This window comes from Symphodus melops (genome assembly GCF_947650265.1).
Source record: "Symphodus melops genome assembly, chromosome: 19".
In the NCBI taxonomy this organism is placed as follows: domain Eukaryota; kingdom Metazoa; phylum Chordata; class Actinopteri; order Labriformes; family Labridae; genus Symphodus; species Symphodus melops.
Window position 1 is genome coordinate 15,245,572 of NC_136709.1, and position 6,211 is coordinate 15,251,782.

Sequence of the window (6,211 nt, forward strand, 5' to 3'; positions counted from 1 at the left end):
ACCACCAAGCCTGTGAAGACACAACATGCAGGGAGTCAAACATGTAGGAGGACAAGAAGTTTGTATCAGAGTGTGTATTATTTCTGACAGAGTTGCTTGGGGAAGCTTTCCCAGCCTTGACAACACGTGTCAAAAGGATTCATAATCCTCTGTGCAGACACTTGCAGCATTATATCTTTCTATATTCCAGCAACAAAAATGACATGTATGTAAGAATCCAAGGTCAAACAACAAATGTGGGGTCAGACTTCTGTAATGGGATTAATGTTTACGCTTGCAGGTGTTGCCTGTTTCGGTTTCGGACTGGTGGACAGAGATAGGGAAGTTCAAAGTAGAGTCAGGGACAATTTTTAGTTTCTGAACTTTGAACGAGGTAACCGAAACCCAAACACCTCTCCAGTGAGGATAAATATTTGCTTTTTCTCCTTTCCCTTTTCTTTTTCTACATGACAGAGACTTCTGTTTATGGTCTTCTTTATCTGTTTACAAGAGCAGCATGTCCTCTATTTTATCAAGTCTTGTCCTGTAGTGTAAACTGTGTTGGTATATTTAAGATTCGAGATAAGGGATACAATCAAGAACTCAGATTTATACTCACTACAGATTATTTCTCGAGGTTGTTGTGCCCTTAAAAATCCCAAGTGATATTTCTTAGCCAAGGCTATGAGCCTATTCTCTGATACAAAATGACATTGCAGGATTAAGCTTAATGTCAGCTTTACTAGATCGTCCAGCTTAGGAAAGCAACAGGACCAATGGAAGGAGACATGGAGAGACAGATTCACACCTAAACTGGAGGTGTCAGATCTGTTTGGATGGTTGTCGTGTAATATGAACAGAAAAAGCACACACAATCTGTTCTTTTCATGTCGGATCACACCGCATGCGCATGTTTTTCAGATGAAGTCATTCTTAACTCTATATTTGACTAGGAAACACAGAAAGCTTTCAAAGAATAGAGACAACCACTAAAAGCAAACATGTGGGATAGCTCCAGGATCACAGTCAAAGACACAGCATTGGCAGTCATACTTTTTTGTTCATGTTTATGTGGCACATTTCAATGGCGGTTTATTTTTGTATGTAGGTCATTGAAGTCCTCTTTTAACTGATACCAGACGTGATCGACATAAGAAAAATGGTATCTTATCAAAACACAGGTCAACATTTAAGGATGTAAGCATGCATCAAATCAGAATTACATTTTTCATGCCCATTGAGCTCACAATCTCTGTTTCCAAATGGATTACTCAGCTGTTTTTTCACCAAAAATTGCCTGATAACGCAACTAATAGGTAGGACAGCAAATCAAATTTCAGGCACCAAAGTGGTAAGTCATAGTCGGATATATATAGACACCTGTTTAATTAAAAATATGCATTTTTTAAAATTAATTTAGCCTTTAGTGTGTGTGAATATGACACAATTGCTTTGAAATGTTTTATAGTAGGACTCAGTACAATATCTTAATCTTAAAACAAAGAGAAACAAGCTAAGCTAACTCTTGGCGAAGCTTAGCTGGTCTCCTGACAGCTCCTTTCCCTAGAAAAACTGGCAGCGTGACAGAGATTGTTACCATGAAACTGCTTTATGTTGTCATTTTTACTTACTTAAGTAGATCTTACATTTATATGTATAAAAACAGTACTAAAAACATATTACTAGCTTTGATTTAAGTCATACTACAAGCTATCACAGAATTTGTTGTTTGCAGTCATTACATGATAATTGGCCTTAAATCTGTTCTTCTTTTTTGCAACAGTATTTACGAGGGCAGCACAAAGTATTTATACTTGTTCTGCTGTTTTGAAGAAGAAATTAGTCAGTTGTATGTAGCAGGGCTGACAAAAAATTGCAACTGTTGCATTGACTGGCACTGTGACAGTACTGATTTTCAGCTGTATCTGAGGTAATTCTGCTGGGTTAGAGTTTAGAAGAACTCACTTCCTTCCAGACAACAAAGCTAATAGAGAAAGGCAATTGGACCTATACTAATTAAAAAGGTACACTGCAAATGAGTGCCAGTCTTATTTTGTGTGTAAATAAGCAACATTTTGCTCACTAGTTAATTTCTCTCATCTTTGGATACTAAAAATATTTCAGTCCAACTCCTTAGTTTTTGTTATTCACACAGTTGTTACTTTGGCTGATGTTCTAGTATAACTAGCCACCTGTTAAATAGGTTTAGTCTTACTTACCCTCCCCACACTAATTTGACACTCAACCCCCAACTCACATATTCAGAGAATGTTTTTATTGCAGTGTAGGGGAGGAGGAGGTCATGAAGGGAGAGGAGGTCAGGCTTCGAAAACCTGCTAAATAGTGATGTACCCATGTTCAGCATGCAGGAACTGTATTCACCTTCATACATGAAGTGATGTAATAACTTAGTCTTAACAATGGGGACGAAAGGGAACATACATGCACATTCCATGCAGTGGGGGTGGGGAGGAGTTAAAGAGGGGGGGAGGTGGGGTTTGTTTGTTTTGTTGCTGCCTGGCCTCCAGCCTTTCCACGGCCTCGGGCTCTGTGACCTCCATGGCCGGGAAGGATCAGTGATTACAATCATCACTAATCCCTGATAGACACCAACAGCAGATATTCTAATCCCCACAGTGACAATCATCCGTAAAAACCTAATCCTATGAGATGTTGGACAAGGTGAACCCAGGTGATTTATGACTCGGGAACAACCAGTGACCCTTGATAGGACGGACAAAAAGCTGCAGACTGAGAGATGCTGTTTAAATTTCACTCAAAGGTAAACAGCTTAATTCATGTTAATGGACTTCGGATGTGCTTCAAAAGTAACAATAAACTCGACTCTTTCAGGGTGCACCAAATAGACCGTTACTTTGGGGCCCAGTAGCTGATGGAGAAAGCTTTTATTTTAAAGGTGTCATGTTTGTGCTTGCTCAGGAGCTTTTCATTGACACGCCTCAACCTTGACTGCCAGAAAACACATAACATTAAATATATGGCAGGTATTAATAGCACAAGTCACAACCCGGCCCCAGGCAATGAGGAGTCATTGTTAAATTGTGTGCTATTTTAATCCCGCTCAATATGTGTTTGCTGTATGCTGCAGGGATTTAAATTGACGTGAAAGCAAAATATTGTCAACTCAAGCAAAAGACAAGTCAGGTTGCAACCATAGAGGACAAAGCTTCTGTGGGCCTGAGGACATCCAACACACCAATCATCCATCCACTCCTACTCTAACCTTGCTCAAAGGCCAGACAACCAGCTGTGACCAACCAGCATCATGTCAGAGTCCTTGATCTCCTACTCCGTCCTGTCACAGCAAATTCAAACCACTACTGACAGACAGGAAAAATCAATAATTGTTTTAGGATTTTTACAAAAAGGTCCATTAGGCATCTGTTTCAATCATCTGTTCAATAATCTGCTAACCTGATCTTTAAGTGGTCAGAGAGGCCACACAGGGGCAAAGCCCATATACACTTTACATCATGCAAAACATGGGATGGAAGTCACTTCCTGCAATTAATAATTCAGCATGTGAAACCATCCCTGACATGAGAGAGGATTGTCAAATGTTCTTCAAAAAATGTGAATGAGCAGCTTTCATTGACATGTTTGTCGTCCAATTACTAACTTCCTAACCATTGAATTAATTATCTATTGACCCTTACAGAGAGCCATTTCAAGATGCAATATTTAGTCTCCTGTTAAACATCATCTGCATTGTGTCTGCATTGTGTGAGAGGGTGACAGAGGCATAACAGCTTTGACTTGTAAAAAGCAATGTCACCTGCAATACTTTGTGACACCAAAGTGGTCTCTGAGAAATCAGGTGTAATCGGTGTCCAGAATTGAAAATGATTTTCTCTAAATTAAGACCATGTTGTGTTGTTGTTGAGCTTCCTCTAAACAGACTCAACTAAATGAGTAATGTAGTGCTGGTTGAGAGAGTTGATAAAGTGCCAGGTGTGTGTGTGGGAAAGCACGGGGACAAAGCCAGGTATGACAGCTGGTGCTCCATACTGATTCTCAGCTACAAGCACAACCTCATGTTGCTACATTAGCCAAAACAAAACAAAAGCCCTCTGCACCCAAAACACACAGACAGACAAGACACACTATTTACTTTATCCTTGCTAATATTTATGAGTGTGGTTAAAGCAAATGTCTCAATAAAATCAGGATCCAACATGCTGTTATTTCAAGCAACAGAAGCTTTAGTAAAGTTCTGAATGTGTTTAGATTTCACCTGCACAGGATACAAAAAAGAAAAGCCCAGTTTTAGTCTTTTACTTTTCAGGGTTTATTTGGGGCTTTTTATGCTTTTATTTAGAGACAGGACAGTAGAAAAATGATAAATTAAGAGAGGGTGGGGAATGTCATGAGAGAAATGAACCACAGGTTGAAAAACTGATAAAGTCGAAAAATGTGGCTGTTTGCGTTCACACATGCATCTTACATCTGACATGTATGAAAACAGATATCACATCTGCTATCTATAGCAGCGCTCTTTGCTGTGCCACTACTTTCCAATAAAGCGTCTGATGTGCTGTAACTTACTAACATCTCACCACTTAATTTATACATTGCAAATGTTTCATTATTTTAAAATGAACTTTGATGAGGGCAATATAATCATCACCTACAATCATGAACATCACAGCCTCATTGTAATGCACCAAAAGTATAATATCCTTTAGGTCTTTCCAAGACACATAAGAAAGATAAAAAAAATAATAATTCCGTAATCTTTGTGGACAGTGATGCTCCATATACCATTACAGTGAACGCTTACATAAGCCCAATGAATGACACTGGTGTTGTGTTACCATTGTGTATTCTTTCACTGTACCATCTGGCGACTCACACTCCTCTGACCCCCTCCATTACTCTCCCACTTTCTTTTTTTCTTTGTTTATGTTTTCCTCTGTCACTCTCTCTCTCTCTCTCTCTCTCTCTCTCTCTCTCCTTCCGTCACCAAGAAGCGCTTTGAGAAACGAGCTTGTGGCCGTGCAGATGTGAGTATTAGCTGTTTTATCTGTAGATGTTTGGCCCTTTTGTGTCAGAAATATAGCAGCAATTGTTTCTGCTAAACAATGAATAAAAAAAGTGCTGCTGGTGAATCACATTGTAGTAAAATGAGAACAAACAATGTTTAAATCTACAGGGAAATTGGTGGAAACTCTAGGAATTCCTGGCACATGCTATCAAAAGCTGCCCCAAATAGTCTCTTGTGTATAATAATTAGGCAAAACAACAAGCTGTCTAATCTGCTCTCCATTATTTGTGTTTACAGTGCCATTAGGTGCCACAGAGAAATTAATGGACAGCAATTGAAGGGGGATTTTGCACAATAACTTAAATCAATGCCCTCATCTGTCCACCTGCCTGCAGGGAGCTCGGGCAGCTTCTCCAGTCCTGCTTTACAGCCTACTTCATAGCACACCAGGGCTTCAGAATTACAGCTGCACTTTCATTTACAATATTGGATGATGGGGGAAGTTCATTCTTAAAACTGTAAAGTGGTCTGTTTTAATATTGCTCTCCAGTATAGGATAACTATACCCTGGAGTCAGGAGTGCATCTTGCAGCCTTCAGGTCCCCATAATACTTGCTAATTTGTCTTCCAAGCAGATACCACTCCCCTATTTCCCTGATATTTCCCTGAGGAGTGGGAAAATTGATTGAAGGATTTAATGCAACTGACCTGCTGCCTGCCTTATTGCCTGAGAATGACTCTGTATAAAAACTCTTTATAAAAGTGCATAGAATAATGTGATCGGCACAATCATTCAGACAGTATTGTTTGATCTGGCACTGAAAGTTTCCTCCTCTCTTGACCCATTGTTCCGCAAGATTGGTATGCCTCATTACATAACAGAGCACCAAATGGCAACAATTAAACAACATCTGCTGCGATGTGATTGAATGCACGGCTTCTTAGATTTCATGTCCAAGTGTAAACTCATGCTTGTTGTCCGATTTAATATGAAGCAGTTTACGAGCATTCTTTTGAAGGCAAAGGGGGGAAAAAGTTATAAAAGGGCCATCAAGTTCAAGTATAAAGTCTGCATACTTAATGTGGTATGCAGACAAAATAAGGTTTCCAGTAAATTTGGGGAATGCAACACAACACCTTCCAAATGCAACATGTTTCCCAGCCAGAATTTGTCCGCCTGCTTGGTGGGATTACAGACTCTCCCGTAAATGGGTAGCAACACAACTG